The sequence below is a fragment of the Phodopus roborovskii genome, unplaced genomic scaffold, assembly GCF_943737965.1.
Source record: "Phodopus roborovskii unplaced genomic scaffold, PHOROB, whole genome shotgun sequence".
Taxonomy (NCBI): Eukaryota; Metazoa; Chordata; class Mammalia; order Rodentia; family Cricetidae; genus Phodopus; species Phodopus roborovskii.
The window spans coordinates 48,956,588-48,978,299 of NW_026126407.1; positions in this window are offsets into that span (position 1 = coordinate 48,956,588).

A 21,712-nucleotide genomic window follows, 5' to 3' on the forward strand; every position below is an offset into this window, starting at 1 on the left:
AGATTCTGTAAATATGTTTCTCCTATTGGTTAATGAATAAAGCACTGTTGGCCAATAGGAAAGCAAGAAAGGAGGGACTAGGAGACAAGGAGGTTTCAGGGAGAGGGAGGAGGAGATTCAAAATGTAGGGTCGAAAGAGTAGAACTCCAGACCCTCTCTTTGGTAAGATAAGACCATGTGGAAATACTTAGATTGATAGAAATGGGTTAGTATTTATGACAGAGCTAGCCAACAAGAAATGCTAGGAACAGGCCAATAGCATTATATCTAAAACAGCGTCTCTGTGTGTTATTTGGGGCTGGCACGGCTGTGGGGCTAGGCTGGTAGAAAACTACTGGTAACAGAACTCACTCCCAAAATTTGTGTCTGACCTTCTCATATGCACCACACACACACACACACACACACACACACACACACACAGCATGATGATGATAATGAATACAACGACAGGACCATTGAATGGCTCATCTGGTAGAGGGGCTTGCTCCTGATAACCTGAGTTCTATCCTCAGGACCCCATATGGTAGAAGGAGCCCATTTAGTGGAAGGAGAAAACCAATTACAGTGGATTATCCTCTGACTTCAACATTTGTGCTATGAAGACCACACCCCTACCTCACTACATAAAATAAACATTTAAATGTCATTTTAAAAATTGTTTTGGAAAGAGGATTTCTCTGTAGCTTTGGAGCCTGTCCTGAAACTCACTCTGTAAACCAGCTTGGCCTGGAACTCACAGAGATCAACCTACCTCTGTCTCCCAAGTGCTAGGATTAAAAGAGTACACTACCACCACCTACCTAATGTCATTTTAAATTTTTAAAAAGAAAAGAAAACATGTACAAGCTCTATATGGTGGCTCATATCTTTAACCCCACCACTTGGAAGCCTAGAATAGGAGGATTACCATGAATTTAAGACAAACTGTGCTACACAGTGAAGTCTAGGCCAGCCTGTGAAAGACAGACTGAGTACTTGTCTCAAAAACAAACAAAGCAACAACAAACAGCTAGGCCTGGGGACTGGAAAGTTGATGAATCAGCAGTTAAGAGCACTTGCTGCTCAAGCAGAGGTCCTGGCTTACAAACATCTATTACTCCAGGTCTAGAGGATATGATTCCCTCTTCTGATCTTGACAGGCACCACAAATGCACTATGCATGCATGCATACACACACACACACACACACACACACGTAAAACAAAAAAATAAAAAAAATTAAGGAGGGGGTAGTTAGGCTGCTCTTCCAATAAGTTTGGTTCCATCATCCACATGTTCACTAACAACCATCTACAATTTCAGTCCCAGACGGTCAGGTGCCTTCTAGCCTCTACAGGCACTGCACACAGGTGATGCACAGACACACAAGTAGGCAAAACACTCATACACATAAAATAAAAATAAATCTTTAATATAATAAAAGAAAGCTGGGCATGGTGGCACACACTTGTAAAGTAGAAACAGGATGATCAGGAGCTCAGGAACATCCTCTATCTGATACATAGCAACTTCCAGGCTAGCCTGAGTGATATGAGATTCTATCTCAAAAAATAATGTGGAGGCACATGCCTTTAATATCAACACTGGGGGGAATGAGAAGCAAGTGGATCTTTGTCATTTTGAGGCTATCCTGATCTACATATTGAGCTGTAGGACAGCCAAGACTACATAGTGAGAACTCATCTCAAAAATAATAAGAGGACCCTATTCAAATTCAAAGCATCCTTTTAGAATTTTGAATGACATAGCTAAAGCTAGGTAAGATGGTATATTCCTATAGTTCAGCTACTTTCTAAACTTTCTAAGCTCCTTTCTAAGACAGGAGGTTTCCTTAAGCTAAAGAAACCAAGAGCTCAAGAACAGCCTGACAGACATGCCAAAGACCTTGTCCAAGGTTTTTTAGCTTAAGGGAGCCTCATGACTCCTAAGTAGCTAGATGGCAGTTAAGAGCACTTGTTGCTCTTTCAGCATGACACACCCACATAGCAACTTACAATCATCTAGAATTCTAATCGCAGGGGATCCAACGCCCTCTTCTGACTTCCATAAACACCAAGCACACAATTGATGCACAGACATACAAGCAGGCAAAACACTCCAAACACTGTGTGTGTGTGTGTGTGTGTGTGTGTGTGTGTGTGTGTGTGTGTGTGTATTAAGTGTAGTATATTTTAAGTGCATTTTTTGTAAGTGTCCTAGTGTAGTGTTTTGAATAAGAATGGCTCCCATAGGCTCACATATTTGAATGTTTGGCTCACAATTGGTGGACTATTTAGGAAGGATGAGGAGATGTGGCCTTGTTGGGAGGAGGTGTGTCACTGGTAGTGGGCTTTGAGGTTTCAAAAGCTCACACTAGGCACAGTTTCAGTCTCTTTCTGTCTCATCAATTCCTTTTCTCTCTCCTCCAACTTGTGGGTCAGATATAAGCTCTCAGATACTGCTCCAGTACCATACCCGCCTACCTGCTGCCGTGATTCCTACCATGATGAAAATAGACTAACCCTGTGAGCAAGCTCCCCATTTAAATACTTTTTAAAGAAGTTTCCTTGGTCATAATATCTCTTCACAGCAATAGAACAATAATTAAGACATCTAGCTAGGTTTCAATTTATCACTCACTAAAACTGCAAAATTTAGCAATTTATAGTGCCATGTAAACTTAGACATTCAGATGAATGGTGAGTCCATGGCTCATCTGAAGATTTAAATATTTATTAACATCAAACATTCCTTAAAAAGAAAAGTACAAGCTAGAGAGTTGGCTCACAGTTAAGAGCACTTGTTCATCTTGCAGATGACCTGGATTTGATTTCCAGCACCCACATGGTAGCTTACAACTGACTATAACTCCATTTCCAGGTGATTCAGTGTCCTCTTATTACTTCAGTGGTTATCAGGAACACACATATACATCCAGTAAAACATTCCTATACATAAAAGAATAAAACAAACCTAAAATTTTTTTATTTAAAAAAAAACAGAAAAACACTAAACACCTCAATTCTAACATTTAGTCACACTTTTGAGGAAAGTCCTTTTTTTTTCTTTTTCTTTTTTTTTTTTTTTTTCTTTTTTCTTTTTTTGGACAGGGTTTCTCTGTGAAACAGTCCTGGCTGTTCTGGAACTCTATACACCATGCTGGCCTTGAACTCACAGAGTTCTCTGCCTCCCAAGTGCTGGGATTAAAGGTGTATGCCACCACTGCCTGGAGAGGAAAGTAATTTTAAATACATTTCTAAGTGCAGCTAGATGCTAAGTTTGAGAGGACTGAGGTGGCATCACATATATTTTTATGTGTATCTCTTTATCCATTATTTTGAGCCAAGGACTTCATTGCTCTGGCTAACCTCAAACTCCCAAGTATAAGTGATCCTCCCACCTCAGCCTCATGTGTCCAATGACTACAAATGTGTACCATCTTCCTTGAGTGTCTCTCAGTGCTAACCACTACACAGAAAACACCAATAAATAAGAAATAAATGAATGGCTGCTTGTACCTCCTATCATCATTACAAAAGGGTTTACGGGTTTGTGTGTGTGTGTGTGTGTGTGTGTGTGTGTTTGTAGTGCATGCATGTGTGTGATGTGCTTACAGGTACACATGCCAGCACACACCCTTGCAGAGCCATGGGTTTACCAGAGTGTCTTCCTCAATTACTCTCCACCTTTTGTGAGACGGGGTCTCTCACTAAATCTGGAGCTCACTGAAGACCAGATTACCTGGCCAGCAAGCCCCTGAGATCCTCTTGTCTCCACCTGCCAGTGCTGGAATGCTAGGTGTGTGATCCAGCCTCCCTTTATACCTGAGTGCTAGGATCTGAACTCAGGAGCTCATGCTTTTACAGCAAGCTCTTTACCCACTGAGCCTTCTCCCCAGCCCAAAGTTTTTTTTAATTTTAGTAAAAATTGGAAAATGCAACCAAGCTAATTAACTTGATTTCACTTTTTTGTTTTGACTTGATATGATTTCACTTTAAAAAGCAGAGGCTATGTGGTGGCTTAATTGAGAAATGTCTCCCATGGATTTATGTGTTCAACACTTGATCCCTAGTGTGGAGCCTTGCTGGAGGAAATAAAACACTGGGGGTGGAATTTTATAACCTCACCCTACTTCCTATTCTCTCATTATCTTCCTACCTACCTATCTATCCATCCACCTATCTACCTATTTATCTATCTATATCTTTTCCTCCCTCTCTTCTTTCCCCTCCCCTCCTTTCCCTCTCCCTATTTTTCTGCTTCCTGTGTGTAGATGTTGGACATGTTCCTGCTCCTCCTACTGCTACCATGCATTCCTCACTTTGTTTATCTCTTTGTAACCATAAGCCAAAATAAACTCTTTATTCTTTAAATTGCATTTTGACATGATATTATATTACAGCAACAGAATAGCAATCATACAGAATCTTTTGTTTTGTTTTTGGATTTTTGAGACAGGGTTTCTTTGGAGCCTGTCCTGGAACTTGTTCTGTAGACCTCCAACTCACAAAGATCCACCTGCTTCTGCCTTCCAAGTGCTGTGATTAAATGTGTGGGCCACCAACGCCCGGCTTATACAGAATCTTTAACTCTAGGACTGTCCTCATGCCCAGGCTTCATTCAGTACCAGGAAGTATTCCTGATACCTGTAAGGATTTTGTATTTCAGGGAGCTTGTAGACTTAGTAAAAAAAAAAAATGATTGTGTATTCCAGCACCACTATTTTGTGGTCATGTATTATTACTTTAATTTCCTCATCATTAAAATGTATTCTCTATCTTGCAGTAAAAATTTAAAACTATGCACAGTATGCCTGGATATTCACAGGCTCTCAAGAAATGATATCAGTTCTTTTTAATAATATCCAGTGTAGCAGGGGGTTTTGTTTGTTTGTTTTTTTGTTTTTTTGTTTTTTTTTTTTTGCACCCCAGGTCTTCCAGTCCCAGAAGAAACAATTGGAGATTAAATTTCTTATCTTCTTGACTGGCCTTATGTAATTTATAATGCAATTTTACTTTCTTACATTCTTGCCAAACACATTCATTCATCCATTCAGCAGTTATTACTTTTTTCAGACTGAGTTGTATACATGCTGTGATGCACACATGAAAGTCAGAGAACAACTTATAGGAGCTGGTTCTCTCCTATCATGTAGGTCCCTAGAATTGAACTTAGGTCATCAGGCTTGACTGCAAGTATTTTTACCTTCTGGGGCATCTCACTGATCCCCTCAAAAAAGTCATTAGAGAATCCATCAAAAGCATGGTAGCACACATATAATCCTAGCACTCAGGTTCAGGCAGAAGAATCAAGATTTCGAGACTAACCTAAGCTACATAAGGAGACCGTGCACATACATACCTCCCCCAAAAGGAGCCCTGGGGCTAAAAAAAATGGCTCAGTAGTCAAGAACACTGGCTGCTCTTGCAGAGGATCTGAGTTCAGCTCCCAACTACAAGGCAGTTCATAGCCAATTGTAATTCTAGCTTTGAAAGCTCTAATGCCTTTTTCTGACATTACAGGCACTGGACACACACATGATGTGAAGGAAAAACATACATATACATAAAAATAAATCTTTTTTACAAATGAATCCAGAGAATTCAGAGAAGACAAAATATTTAGTGAGTGGATTGTGTATAAACACCCACATGTGGGCTGGAGAGACTGCTCATAGGTTAAGAGCACTGGATGCTCTTCCAGAGGACCTGGGTTCAACTTCTATTACCCACATGGTGGCTCACAACTGTCTATAATAATAAGATCTGGTGCCCTCTTCATACATAATAAGTAAATCCTAAAACAATAACAAACACCCACATGCAAGCTGGGCCATGGTGGCACATGCCTTTAATATCAGCACTCAAGAGGCAGAGGCATAAAGACCTCTCTGAGTTCAAGGCTTTCTATCTCTCTCTCTCTCTCTCTCTCTCTCTCTCTCTCTCTCTCTGTGTGTGTGTGTGTGTGTGTGTGTGTGTGTGTGTGTCTTTGTTCCTCTTTCCTCTCTCCTGCTGTTCTTGTCTCCAGAGGCCTGTCTCCCCACTCTCCTTTCCCCTTTTTATGATCCCTTTTCCTAATTTAAAAACAAAACAAAACTCTGATTGAACCCTGTCACATGTTGTCTTTCTCTCCCATGCTGCTTTTCTTAAATTACAACAATGACCTGGCCAAAACCCTTTATGCCCATCTTTCTTTCCTCCAGAGAAAAGCTGTATTGCTTGGCCCTTTTACTCTTGTTTGAAAAAAAGATGATTCTGTTACCCTAATTAAAATGAAACACAGCAAGCTGCTTGTTCTGAGGTGGTGTACATTGACAGGTCATTTGAAAATGGAAGTTGCCTCTTAAGTTCAATCATTTTCTAATTTTGAGGCTATAGTCAAATTTTGAGAACTGGACCTTAAATGAATTGTGAGCAGAGGAGTAGAGTGGAAATGAGGAAGAATTTATGATGCCAGTGAACCCAAATATGTTTGTGTGTACATGCAAGAATATGTCTGTTTATGTCCACATGGGCTACTTGTTCTTTTCAGGGTCATGACTGTTCACCAGGCTGAAAGCTAGGTACCACACTGATGCCCTGGAGCTCCCTCAGAATTTCCCACCAGAAAATCCATTCCCCTGAACTTTCTCATTGCTAGCATTTATTTTCCTTTACCGATGATAATAATGACATAATGACATGCACATTTGATCTCAATACTTGGGAAGTAGAAGCAGGAGAACCCACACACCAAGTTCTGGCCATATATCCTAGGCTGGCTTTGAATTTGTTTTAAAAATGTATTACTTTATTGGGGGATAGGTGTGCATGTAGAGGTCAGAGGACAACTGGAGGGAGTCAGTTCTCTCTATCTACCATGTGGGTCTGAGAGATTGAACTCAGTCCATCAGGCATCAAATCAAGCATCTTTATCCACTAAGTCATCTCATTACCCCCATCTACCCAACCCCAACAACCTCAAATTTCATATCTACTCCATCGGCTCTAGAATGCTGGAATTGCAGGTATGTGACACTATGTCCAACTTTTTTTTTCTTTTAATGTGCATGGCTGTTTTGCTTACACATATGTCTATTTAACGCTTGTGTGCCTGGTGCCAGAGAAGACCAGAAAGTTATGTCAGATCTCCTGGAACTAGTGTTACAGATGTTTGTGAGCCACCTTGTGGGTGCTGGGAATCAAATTTAGGCCATCTGGAAGAACAGCCAGTACTTTTTTTTTTTTTTTTTTTTTTTTTTTTTGATTTTTTTTTGATTTTTTGAGATAGCATTTCTCTGTAGCTTTAGAAACTATCCTGGAACTAGCTCTTGTAGACCAGGCAGGCCTCTAACTCTCTAACTCACAGATATCTGCCTGCCTCTGCTTTCTGAGTGCTGGGATTAAAGGCATGTACCACCAATGCCCGGCCATGATATAAGTTTTAAAAAAGATTATTATGTCATGTAGAGAAGACACAGATGGATGCAGAATATTGGGCACAATGGACTAGAGAGATGGTTCAGTGGTTAAGAGCACTGGCTGCTTAACCAGCTAGGCAGTGGTGGCACTCGCCTTTAGTCCCAGCACTTGGGAGGCAGAGGCAGGCAGATCTCTGTGAGTTTGAGGCCAGCCTGGTCTACAGAGTAAGTTCCACGACAGGATCCAAAGCAATACAGAGAAACCCTGTCTCGGGGGAAAAAAAAAAAAACTTAGACCATATGCAGGGTGTTGGTGGTGCACGCCTTTAGTCCCAGCACTTGGAGGCAGAGGCAGCTGTATCTCTGTGAGCTTGAGACCAGCCTGGTCTTCAACAAAGAAACCCTGTCTCGGGGGGGGGGGCATAGATCATGTCACTTCTACACTTTATAAACCTCTCCTAGAGTATTGAGAATAAAATCCAAACTCCTTGTCATATCCTTTATTGTGTCCTTACAGCCCTTACTCCTCCAGACTAGAGAAGGTGTGGGGTCCTTCCCAGTCACGACCTTCCAACCTTGCCAAGGCAGGCAGGCTCCTCTACATTAGTCTCAAATAGAGGCTTTCCCACTATCCCTCCTCTGCTCTGTCCCATTATAAGGCTGTCTCTTAAGATCAGAGCTGTACCTTGTCTCTTCCTCTCTTGTAACCACAAGTAACTAGGTACTTCAGGGTCTCACAGATAGTTGCTGCTAAGTATTTGTAGACTGAATTAAATCAAGTCCTAAAAAAAAATCAGTTTGTAATTTGAGGATAATAGTGTTACAGTTAACTTTTTGAATAAATAAGAATTCTAGTTGATACCCAATACTATAGTATTAGTCATAGTTTTTAAGTTATAGAAACAAATGTGCTTCATAGCTTGGTATTCTAGGCAAAGGAAGTTTCCAGAGAACTTGGAGATGATTTTCCTATGGTTTCTAATTTATTCTAAAGATTGATGCTGAGTGAGGTCATTGTAAGGAAGTTTTCTCCATGAGGCTATTTCTATACAGAGTATATTTGCAATCTCTAGCCATAAACCACAAATTTTATAACAATATTTTATGACCAGGATGTGTTTCCTTTCTTCCAAACATTCTTAAGTTGTTGGCCATCTGGCCACTACACCAGAAAATTTCTCAATGTGGAGACAGAAGAAAGTGTTAGTAATCTCCTAAAGTAGTTTCAAAATTTCTAGTACTTTTTTGAAAAATTAAAAATTTTGGAGTTCTAGAGAGATGGTTCAGCAGGTAAGAGCACTGACCTCTCTTCTAGAGGACCACAGTTCAATTCCCAGCACCCACATGGCAACTCACAACTGTCTGTAACTCAAGTTCCAGGGGACCTGACACCCTCACACAGACATATACACAAGCAAAAACGCCAATGCACATAAAATAAAAATAAATTGTGTTTTAAATTTTTAAAAAAATATTAAAAATTTTAAATGTAAAAATGTGGTGGGTAAGATGTCTCAATGAATAAGGAAGGGCTCTTGCTACCAATACTGGCAACCTAAGCTTGAGCACCAGAAATCAAATGATGTAAGGAGGGAATGAGCACCCAAAACTTGTTCCTTGACTTACACACATCCATAATGGCACCCCCATGTCCACACCCACACAATAAATACATTCTATATTCTTATTAGTATTTGTGTGTGTGTGTGGTATATGGGCACATGTGTGTACTGGTATGTACAGGAAGGCCAGAGGAAGAAGGCCATCTTTCTTTGCCTTGTTTCTTTTTTGTTGTTGCTGCTGTTTTTTGTTTGTTTGTTTGTTTTTTGGAGACAGGGTTTTGGGGAGGTTTTTTTGTTTGTTCGTTTGGTTGGTTTGGTTTGTTTTTTGTTTTTGGGTTTTTTGTTTGTTTGTTTGTTTTTGGAGACAGGGATTCTCTGTATTGCTTTGGAGCCTGTCCTGGAACTAACTCTGTAGACCAGGCAGGCTGGCCTCAAACTCATAGAGATCTTCCTGCCTCTGCCTCCCGAGTACTGGGATTAAAGGTGTGTCCCACCACCACTTGACCAGCCTTACTTCTTTAAACAGAGTCTCTCACTGAAATTGAAGCCAGGCTAGCTTATGGCCAATAAGCCCTGGTGATCTTTATTTCCAATCCCCAGAAGTGCAGCTGTGCTCCACTTTTATGTGGGTACTGGGAACCAAACTCATCTGCATCCTTTTGCAGTAAGCACTCATTCATTGAGCCATCCTTCCAGCCCCATTCAATATTTTAACATGTATTTTGATTATTCCAACTGTATGTCATTCTGGAAAAGGTAATATCCTGGATATATATAAAAGATCAGTGATAACCAGAGGGTGATACAGGTAAGAGTAAGGGAAAACAAATGGAACATGGGATTTCTAGGTCAGGGAAAGTGGTTTGTTGTTTTACTCCTAATATACACACACATACACACACACACACATACACACACACATATATATAACACATTACATACATAATACATACATACATATGTTTTACTCATAATACATACTCTATACTTATATAGCATTTTCTCCAGGACCCAAATGACATGCATACTTGTTTTTGCATATATTCTGTCCCTATCCCTTGAGAACCTGACAGGCTCTTTCCCCACTTAAAACATGTCTCCCAGCATATATGGTGGCTTATACCTGCAATTTCGGCATTTAGGAAGTAGAGGCAGGGAAATCAAGAGTTCAAGGCCAACCTGAGATACACAGTGAATTTTGAAATCAGCCTGGGCTCTGTGAGAAGGAAGGCAAGGAGCAAAGATTTGGAAGAAAGGAAGGAAGGAGCCCGACAATTTAGAGAGGATAAAAAGGAAGGAGAAAGGGAGAAAGAGAGAAAGAAATGGAAGGGGGTCAGAGAGAGAAAGCGTGCACATCTTCCTTCATTTGCTCCACAGCTTGGAGCTATGGTGGCTTGTAATCCAAAACACAGGAGTCAGAGGCAGGAAAATCACAAGCTCAAGACCAGCCTGGGCTACATGTTGTCTCAAAACCAGACAACAACAGAAAGTACAAAAGCCTGTGTGTCTCTGAGATTAATTCTTGACCTGGGACCTGACAGGGTGAGGGCCTGGGGAGAAGGCACCTCCTCCACATACATGTTGAGGCACCTGACTGGATGGAACCTGACAGTATGGGCCTGACCTCAAGGGACCAGGTGACTTGGGACACGGACATCCTCAGACCCTGACAGTGCGGGGTGGGACCTGCCTGGGAGGGAACTGGCAGGACAGAACCTGACTAGAGGAGAACGGACAGGGAGGGAGCAACCCGGCGGGGAAGAAGAGGCGTGAATGAATGAGTCCTGACTGGCAGGCACCTGACAGGCCAAGGCCTGCGCGCTCGCTGTGAACCTTCGGGACCCCGCGGGTTTCCTCTCAAACTGGAGCGAGGTCCCGCGCGCCGGACGGACACCACAGCAGGCCGCGGCTCACCGGAAACTCCCGGGCTGGCTAGCTGCTTCCCTCGGTTGCGCCTGGCGCCGACCACGCGCTGCGACTTCCACACAGCTGGCGGGGCTGACCACCTGCAGTCCGCGACCGTTAGACAAGGCCCCGCCCCTCGCCGCGCTGGCCCCGCCCCGCCGCGCTGGCCCCGCCCCGCCGCGCTGGCCCCGCCCCTGGTCTCCCCACTAGAACTCTAGTCAGGCGAGTGGCGCTGTCACTTCCTGGGACTGGAGAACTCTTGGGCTTGGGTGGCAAAGGGCATGGCCTTGGGCGCTAGGGTCACTTGAAGACAGGAGCAGCTCCCAAGCACAGATGAAAGTGGATAGGGAAGTCGCTACGGAAGCTAACGAGGCATTTGCCTCGTTCTCTGACTGGGATCTGGACTGGTATCCCAGGCTGTTCCAACTGAGCAATCTTCCTAAATGTCTTATAACTGTAGATGCCTCTGTGGAGGCACTAAATTACCTGAAGTGAAATTTAAAGCAGAGAGTGAACCGAAGGACGACACAGATGTAAAACCCGAAAGGGTTGTGGAAGAGGAGACAGCCAGATACTATTTTTAAGGGAGTTTCCTTGGAGGTACCACGTACCACAAACATGGGAGGGTGTGCATATAGTATGTAAAATACTTAGTAATATTTGAAAATCACAGTATTACATAAAATAGATAACACTATGGGGGGTATCAAGACAAGACAGCCCTGGCTGTACTGGAACTCACTCTGTATACCAGGTTGGCCTCAAATTCGGAGAAACCACCTGCCTCTGCCTCCTAAGGGAAAGGATTAAAGGTGTGCCTTACTGCACCTGGTTTAAAATACATGATAATTTTATGTTCATCTCACAAGCAGTATATTATCTTACTCCAATGCCTTATATATGTATATATACATATGTATTAAACCATTATGTGCTCAAAAGTAGATTTAAGAGAAGCTAATCAATGATTTTATTACCTCTTCTGACTTCTGCAGACACCAGGCAATCACATGGTACATATACATACATGTAGACAAAACATTTGTACACACACACACAAAAAAAAAAAAAAAAAACACAAAAACACCATTACAGGCAGGTTTTACATCATCGTCAAAATATAGTTTCTGGTTTTCTTCATTTAAAAAATTCACAAATGATAATGGAAAGCAGAGTGAAGTACTTCTTGCCACTCCACATTTTAACAGAATAAAAAACTTTAAGAAGTGTTAATTTCCTGAGGCCAGTGAGATGACTCAGTGGGTAAAGGCATTGCTGTGCAAGCATGCCAGCCTACATTCATTTGCTGAACCCCACATGGTAGAAGGCCCGAGCTGGCTCACAAGTTGTCCTCTGACTTCCCCTGCTGTGTGTAGTTCCCTAATATATACACTCATATATGAAAACTAAATAAATGTGAAAATGTGTTTCCATACTCTTTTCCAGGCTCTCTATTATTTATTTATTGTTTTGTCTGTGAAACAGGATCTCCTGTAGCCCAGGCTAGCCTCAAACTCACAATGTAACCTGGAATGTATGTTGAACTTCTGACCTTCCTCTTCCACCTTCCAAGTGCTGGGATGGTCTGTGTGTACCAATTTCAATCTCTCTCTCTCTCTCTCTCTCTCTCTCTCTCTCTCTCTCTCTCTCTCTCTGTGTGTGTGTGTGTGTGTGTGTGTGTGTGCAAGTGTGCCAAGTCAGAAGACAACTTTCAGGAATCACTTCTCTACTTTTCTACCATGTGGGTGCCAGGGATGGAACTTAGATCATCAGGCTTGGTGACAAGCACCTTTCCCTGCTGAGCCATTTTGCCAGCCCAAGTCTTTGTCTTTTGTTGTTGTTGCTTTGTTTGTTGTTTTTGTTTTTCAAGACAAGGTTTCTCTGTGTAATAGTCCTGGCTGTCCTAAAACTCACCATGTAGACCAGATTTGCCTTGAACTCGCAGAGGTCTGACTGCCTCTGCCTCCCAAGTGCTGGATTAAAGGTGTATACCATAACCGCCTGACTTCAAGTCTTTGTCTTTAAAAGGACATGAAATCTTGATCTGTGCCAAAGGATAAACTGACATTTTAAGACAATTTCAAATAAAAATATAAATTTTTATACATTTTAAGGAGTCTCTATGAGGGAATAGTATTTCAAATTTTTGCTTGTATTTTGGGGGTATTTAAGCAAATTAACTTTTGCTGAAAGCCACATGAAATTAAACCAGCAGAATCAGTTTCACCAAGATACAACAGGTTTTTCATAAGATATGATGTTTCAAAATACAAACCCAGGGACTGAGAGAGGGGACTTAAAGGATTGGGTCAAAAGTCAAAGACACTGCCTACACCAACAGGAAGAAAAGATGGGTAGATGTCAGTGCAAGAATACATTCAACACCTAAAGAGAAATATGGCAACATCAGAAGAAACCTTAAAAATAACTTTATAAAGATGATAGAGGCTCTTTAAAAGGAAATAAAGAATTCCCCTAAAGAAATGGAGGAAAAGACAAACAAAACATTGGAAGAAATCAATAAATCCCTTAAAGAAAGCCCAGAAAATCAAGAAAAAGCAATCAAACAAGTCCAAGACTTGAAAATTGAAATGGAGTCAATAAAGAAAACAAAAACCGAGGGAATTCTGGAAAGGGGAAATCTGAGTAAATGAACGGGAACTACAGATGCAAGCATAACCAACAGAATGGAAGGGAGAATCTCAGGCATTGGAGATACAATAGAGAAAATAGATTCATTGGTCAAAGAAAACATTAAAGCCAACAAAGTTGTAACACAAAACATCCAGGAAATCTGGGAAACCATGAAAAGAACAAACCTAAGAATAATAGGAATAGAAGAAGAATACCAGCTCAAAGGCACAGAAAATATAATCAACAAAATCATAGAAGAAAAATTTCCCAACTGAAAAAAGGAAATGTCTATGATGATACAAGAAGCTACAGAACATCAAATAGATTGAACCAAAAAATAAGTCATCCTGCCATATAATAATCAAAACACAAAATATACAGAATAAAGAAAGAATATTAAGAGCCGCAAAGGAAAAGGAGTCAAGTAATCTATAAAAGTAGACCCATCAGAACAACAACTAACTTCTCAGTGGAAATTCTCAAAGCCAGAAATCCTGGACAAACATTATGTGGACACTAATAAACCATGGATACCCACCCAGACTACTATACCCAGCAAAAATTTCAATCACCATAGATGGAGAAAACAAGATATTCCATGACAAAAACCAAATTTAAATAATACATATCCACAAACCCAGCCCTACAGAAAGCCCTAGAAAAACAAAAACAAAACAAAAAAAAAAACAAAACAACAACAAAAAAAAAAAAAGACAAAAAACAAAAAACACTCCAATCCAAGGAGGGTAGAGGTACCCAGGAAAGTACAGACAATAGATAATCCCACACCAGAAAATCCTAAAAAAAAAAAAAAAAAAAAAAAAAAAAAAAAAAAAGAAAGAAAAAAAGGAAACACTCTCACCACCACCACCAAAAAATAACAGAACTCAACAATCATTGGTTATTGATATCCCTTAATATCAATGGACTCAACAGCTATAAAAAGACACAGGCTAACAGAATAGATATGAAAAAATGGTCCATCCTTCTGCTGAATACAAGAAACCCACCTCAACTTCAAAGACAGATATTACCTCAGAGTAAAGGATTTGGAAAAGACTTTCCAATCAAATGGACATAAGAAGCAAGCTGGTGTAGCTACCCTAATATCTAACAAAATAGACTTCAAACTAAAGGTAATTAAAAGAGATGAGGGGCTGGAGAGATGGCTCAGTGGTTAAGAGCACTAGCTCCATTTACATAGAACCTGGGTTCAATTCCCAGCACCCACATGGCAGCTCATAACTGCCTGTGATCCCAGTTTTAGGGGATCCAATAACTTTACACATACATGCAGTCAAAAAATGAATGCACATGAAATAAAGATTTTAAAAAAAGATGATAAAGGACATTTCATATTCATTACAGGAAAAATTCAAGAAGAAGTTTCAATCCTGAACATATATACCCCAAATACAAGGACAGCCACTTTCATAAAAGAAACATTACTAAAGCTTAAATTGCAAATCAAATCCCACACACTAATAGTGGGGGACTTCAATACCCCCACCCTCACCAGTGGACAGGTCTGCCAGACAGAAAATTAATAAATTAGGGATCTAACATGTAATGAATCAAATGAGCTTAACAGACATCTATAGAACTTTCCATCCTGTAGTGAGATATTCACCTTGTCTGTGCACCTGTGGCATAGACCACGCCCATTGGGGGTGGAGACAGGGCCAGATGTTACCTGGGGGAACTAAGTCTGAGGAGGGCTCTCTTACTTGCAGCATGGGGACAGGAGTACATCCGGAGGCATCCTTGGGACCAGGAACCTGCTGGTGTTCATCTGTCTATGTTGTAAATTATTTCTCCTTGAATAAACATCTATTCGGCCTATTTGTTTCTCCTGATCCTTATTAAACATCAATACCACCCAAACACAAAAAAGCACACCTTCTTTTCAGTACCCCATGGACCTTCTCTAAAACAGAGCAAGTATCCACAGATACAAAAAAATTTGAAATAACCCCCTGTATCTTATTGGATTACCATGGCTTAAAGTTAGACTTCAACAACACAAATTCTAGAAACCTACAAACTCATAGCAACTGAATAAATTCAAGAACTTATAAAAAAAATGACCAAGTAGGCTTCATCCCAGAGACACAGGATTGGTTCAACATGTGGAAGTCTGTCAGTGTAATCCACCTTATAAACAAACTGATCATATCATTTGATGCTGAATAAGCCTTCGACAAAATCCAACACTCCTTCATGATAAAGGTCTTTAAGATATCAGGGGGAAAGGGGGATATATCTAAACATAAGAAAAGCAATATCCAGCAAGACAACAGCCAACATCAAATTAAACGGACAGATACTCAAAGCAATTCCACTAAAATCAAGAACAAGACAAGGTTGTCCAGTCTCCCCATATCTATTCAATATAGTATTTGAAGTTCCAGCTAGAACAATGAGATAAGAAAATGAGATCAAGGGGAAGAAGAAAGGAAAGAAGAAGCCAAACCTATCACTATTTGAAGCTATGATAGTATACATAAGTGACATGAAAAACTCTACCCAAGAACTCCTAAAGCTGATAAACACCTTCAGTAATGTGGCAGGATACACGATTAACTAAAAAAAAAAACAAAAAAAACAAAAAAAAAAATCAGTAGCCCTCCTATATACAAATGATAAACTGCCTGAGAAAAAAATCAGAGAAGCATCACCCTTTACAATAGCCACAAATATAAACAAATATAAATCTAACCAAACAAGTAAAAGATCTGTAACTTTAAGTTCCTAAAGATAGAAACTGAAGAGGATATCAGAAAGTGGAAAGATCTCCCATGTTCTTGGATAGATAGGATTAACAGAGTAAAAACCATCCTGAGTGAGGTAACCCAGACTCAGAAAGACAAACATGGTATGTATTCATTCATAAGTAGATATTGTATATAAAGCAAAGGGTAACTAGACTACAATCCGCAGCTCCAGAGAAGCCAGGTAACCAGGAGGGCCCTCAGAGGGACACATAGATCACCCTGACAAGGGAAATTAGATCAGATCTATAGGGTAGCCTGGGACTAAGGGATGGTAAGGGGGAAGGGAGGAGGATGAGAACAGGGGAGAATGAAATGCCCGAAGCGGGGAGGGATGCAGTGGAAGAGCAATGAAATAGGTACCTTAATAGAGAGCCACCATAGGCTTAAGGAGAAACCTGATGCTAGGATTAACTCCCAAGACATAAGGAGGACCCCAACTAAGCCTCCTAGCAATAGTGGAGAGGATTCCCAAACTGGTGACCCCTGTAATCAGATTGGTGAATACCCCAACTATCATCATAGAGCCCTCATCCAGTAATTGATTGTAAGGAGTACGGGAAATGTTTTAATATTAGTACTCCATTGACATGAGACACTGAGACACTGTTGCTCCTGACAGCACCGTGCACTTTCCCGAAAATATGTTGGACACTGTTGTTGCTCCTGCTGGAGTTCAATCTCGCCTCGGCTAATGGCCTGTTGGGCATAGAATTGCCCCCACCTTGACCACTGATTTGGACATGCAGTCCTATGTGCTTGCAGGAGACAAATATAGAAGACTGCTTGACCTTGCCAAGTCAGGGTAAGACAGCCATTCTATTTCCCTGCTGTTGTTGTGGTCTGTCAAGTTCTCTTGGCCTTAGCCAAATCTGGGTGTACCAACGTCGCTGTGAGACCTAGGGTGACTGTTCAGGTGGCTTGCTCTTTCTGTCCTTGCTGCACCTTTTGGAAGTTGTCCATCCGCATTTCCTGTCTACTCTAGTATTGTTATTTTCCTTCTCAGGTCTTGATGAGGTTGAAGATTAAACTATCACAACTATTATTCTCTCTTCCTAGTTAGATATATTAGGTACTAGACTTACGTTTTCCAGCTTAGGACAACTCTATTGTAAACTCCATTGCCCTCACCCTAGGACTAGATATGTAGGTCATTTTGTTCTCGATTTTCCTTTTCTTAGAGCACACTTGTTATTCACTGTTTTGTATATAGTTTTGTATTAAGCCTAAATCTTTTCTTTAGACTAAAAGGGGAATTGTAGTGAGATAGTCCTTCTGTAGCACTGACCACGCCCATTGGGGGGTGGAGCGATGGGCTGAGGTGACCTGAGGAAGGAGGTCAGAGGGGGCCAGGAAGGCGCTCTCTCTTTCTGGCGTGACTCGGACAGGAGAGGATCGGGTTGAATTTCCTGGTGTTCATCTGTCTAGGTTGTAAGTTATTTCTCCCTGAATAAACATCTATTCGGCCTATTTGTTTATCCTGATCCTTATTTACCGCAATAATTGATGGAACCAGATGCAGAGATCCACAACCAAAAACCAGGATGAGCTCCAGGAATCCAGTCGAAGAGAAAGAAGAGGAAACGAACATACAAGCAAGGGAGGTCAAGATCACAATGGAGAAATCTACATAGACAGCTGAACCAAGCTCATGGAAACTCATGAACTCTAGACTGACAGGAGTAAGAGACTCCAGGGGACTGAACTAGGCCTCCATACATGGAAGACAGTTGTGAAGCTAGGGCTATCTGAGGAGCCCCTGGCAGTAGGAACATAATATAAACCTGGTACCTGAGCTAGCTTGTTGGAGCCCACTCCCTATAGTGGGATGCCATGCTCAGCCTTAATGCATGGGAAAGGGGCCTGGCCCTGCCCCAACCTATTGTTGACTTTTCATGGGGTCCCTTACCCATGAGAAAGAGTGGACTGGGGGTGTGTAGTATCCCATCTTTGCAGCGCCAAAACAGGGGTGGGCTGGGGGAAGGCAAGGTGGGGGGAGGAGGTGAGTGGGGGTGGAGGGAGGGATGGGATGGAGAACTGTGGTTAGAATGTAAAATGAAATTTAAAACTAAAAATAGCAAAAAATACAAACCTAAAATCCTGGCATTGTTTACATTATTAATAAATTTGGGAATATCTTTTTCTTGAACAAAGAATTGGGTGGTTTTTTTTTTCCTATTTGGTTCTGAGATTCCATTTAATTGGCTTATTCTTAACAAAAGAATTGACCTGTCAATATATTTTAGATGTACATGAGCAAAAATGGAAACAAGGAAAGCTTAGACCATGCCACTCGATGCAGAAGTCAAGGGTGAGTGAGCAAAGGTCAGAGCTAAAATAGCTTCCATGTCTGCGGAAAGAAATGGGAGGTGGTTCTGTCATCATCTCCCTGGAGCACAACAGCTGTCAAACCATCAAGGAGCCTGTCAGAGAAGGGAGGCAGGAAAACACAATACACGTGTGTGTACACATGTATAATAAACTTTACACACACTAATCAGTAGGAATAATTATTTAATGAGTTACAAAACAATCTCATAATCACAAAAAATTCACACTGACCGCATACATACAATATCCTTCTCAAGATCTGCAATTTTAATGTTCAATTATTGGCATAATTGGTTTGGTTCACCATGCCTCACTCCTTCTAGGGACTAATCAACTTGTAATTTGACCCTAGGTGTGCTGGCACAGCTATTTTTCTTTTGTCTAGAGAAGATGAACAACGCAACCTGTCAGGGAACTGGCAAGAATCAAATATGGAGATCAAGTTTAGGGACAAATTGAAGCAGCTTAAGAGCTAAAGAGGAAGGAGGGAAAAGGACACTTGGAGCACTAGAAGGGAGCTGGTGAGAAACTAAGTAGCAACATAAATCTGAGGATAAAAGCCCCCAGGAACAGTCTAGAAAATTCTGTAAAGCCCTGGGTATAACGGTATACACCTGCAGTCACAGCAATTGGAAGTCAAAGGCAGGAGGATCTGGAGTTCAAGGTCATCCTGGATACTGTTTTAGTTTGCTTTTTTGTTTTTGTTTTTCAAGACAGGTTTCTCTGTGAGCCCTGGCTGACCTGGAACTTGCTCTGTAGACCAGGCTGGCCTCTGACTCACAGAGGTCCACCTTCTGCCTCCCACGTGTTGGGATTGAAGGAGTGCACCACAATCACCTGGCTTTCAGTTTGCTTTTGATTGCTTTGCAAGTACTATGACCAAAAGCAACTTGGATAGGAAAGGATCTTTTGGCTTACACTTCCTCATCACAGTCTGTATCAGAGGAAGGTAGGGCAGGAAGTCCTGGACTAAAGCAAAGCATGGCTTACTCCCCTTGGCTTGCTCAGTTTGCTTTCTTATACACCCTAGGACCACCTCTCCAGGGAGAGAACCACCCACAATTGCCTGGGCCCTTCCACATAAATCATCAACCAAAAAAATGCTCCACAGGCTGGCCTATGAGCCAGTCTGAGAGCATTTTCTCTACTGAAGGAGGGTCTCTCTTCCCAGACGATTTTAGCTGGTGCCAAGTTGACAGGAACAAACCAGGAAACACAGTCCATCATCTAATTCTATCAGTAAAGTGTCTGGGCAACACTAGATCCTGTCTCCAAAAAGGAGAAAATAGAAAGAATAAAAGTTGTACAAAGCCCTACAGACTGGCAAGTCAGGATTCAGGAAAATGTAGGAAGAAAAGAATCCTCTAAGAAAGGACTTGAGCCACCATCACCCAGCTTAATTTAGCTCTTTTAAATTAGAAAAACCAGTGGTATGTTAAGCCACAGAAAGATGAAGAGAGGAACCGGTGGTTAAGAGCACATGCTGAATTCATAGAGGACCTGCGTTCCATTTCCGGCATCCATGACAGGAAGCTCATAATACTCTGTAACTCCAGCTCCAGGAGAGCCAATGCCAGACATCCAACAACATATGGCAAGCACTCACACAGACACATAGAAATAGAAATAAAAATAAGTATTTTTAAATAAAGTAGCCAGGTGGTGGCGGCACATGTCTTTAATCCCAGCACTCAAGAAGCAGAGGCAGGAGGATCTCTGTGAGCTCAAGGTCAACCTGGTCTACCGAGAGAGTTCTGGAACAGTCAGGGCTACACAAAGAAACCCTGTCTCGAGAAGCCTGGGCTCTGGGACTGTAACAGATTGTACTGATCTGGTTTTGCCCCTAAATGCCTGATGCCTCTGTCAAGAGAATATGTTCAGGTAGGGGACAGTAAAAGAAGGAAAGGTCCTCAAGTCAAGTATGTTGGCACAGGTTGAGAATGTAGCTCAATAGTAGACAGATTGTTTAGCATTGATAAGACCCTGGGTTTGATCTTCAGCACTGCAAAATAAATAACATAAACAAAGTTAAATATTCTTATTTCTTATTTCCCTAAGGAGTGTGTGTGTGTGAGTGTGTGTGTGTGTAAAAGTGAACTTGGGTGGTAGGCATGTGTACAAAAGTGAATTTGGGGTCTAAAGAGATAATAATTCAGCAATTAAAAATACTTAACTTGGCTCCCACATGGCTACTTACAACCCACTAGAATGCCAGTCCCAGGGTATCCAATGCCTTCTTATGACCTCCATAGATACACACATGATGGTCAAAGAAATGTACAGGCAAAACACCTATAGACATAAAAATAAATAAAAGTTTTGAAAAAGTGAACTCGAAACATTTTTTACATGTGTGTGTGAGTCTGTATGTGTATATTGTGTTCCGGCATGTGTGTAGACATCATGGAACAACTTGTAGGAGTTGGATTTCTTTTACCACGTGGGTCCTGGGGATAGAATCCAGGTCATGAGGCTCGGCAGCAAGCTCCTTTACTTTTTGAACTGTTTTACCAGCCCAAAAGGATTTTGGAGGAGACCTGACATAGCTGCTTGAGTTTGAGAAAAGAAAGGGCCTCCTCCAACCCAGAGTTCACTTTCAACAAGCTTATAAACAGCACACCAAAATGTATCACTAAAATGTATATTACTTGTACTTGTGATTTATAAGTGCTATCTTGAAGTCACTGTATCATAATGAATGACAGCTGCCACCCAGTTCCGTGATCTGAGAGTCCAAAGTGACTTCAGGTAAAACAAGCATAGTTGGAGTTGAAGGAATTGGAGTTGGTAGAGCACTTGTGTGCAGTGCACAAAGCCCAGGCTTCCATCTCCAGGACCTTAATAAAGAAAACATGCTGGGGACTCCATGGGATCCTGAGAAACCATCTGTCCTTCACATTTTCAGCAAATGCTGAAGGAAGTGAGGGAGGGAAGACTTCAACCACAAAAGACTAACTTTATTGCTGAGAAAACAACAATGGATTATTTCTCAATATGCTTAATTCAGTGAGTGTAATCAGGACTCTTGTGGTTCAAATGCTTTATCTGAGGTCTGCAATGGGAGAATAGATGGGGTTTATTGGGAGCTACCATGTATGGTGGAAAGTGAAAGTCAGCTTGTGCCTGTT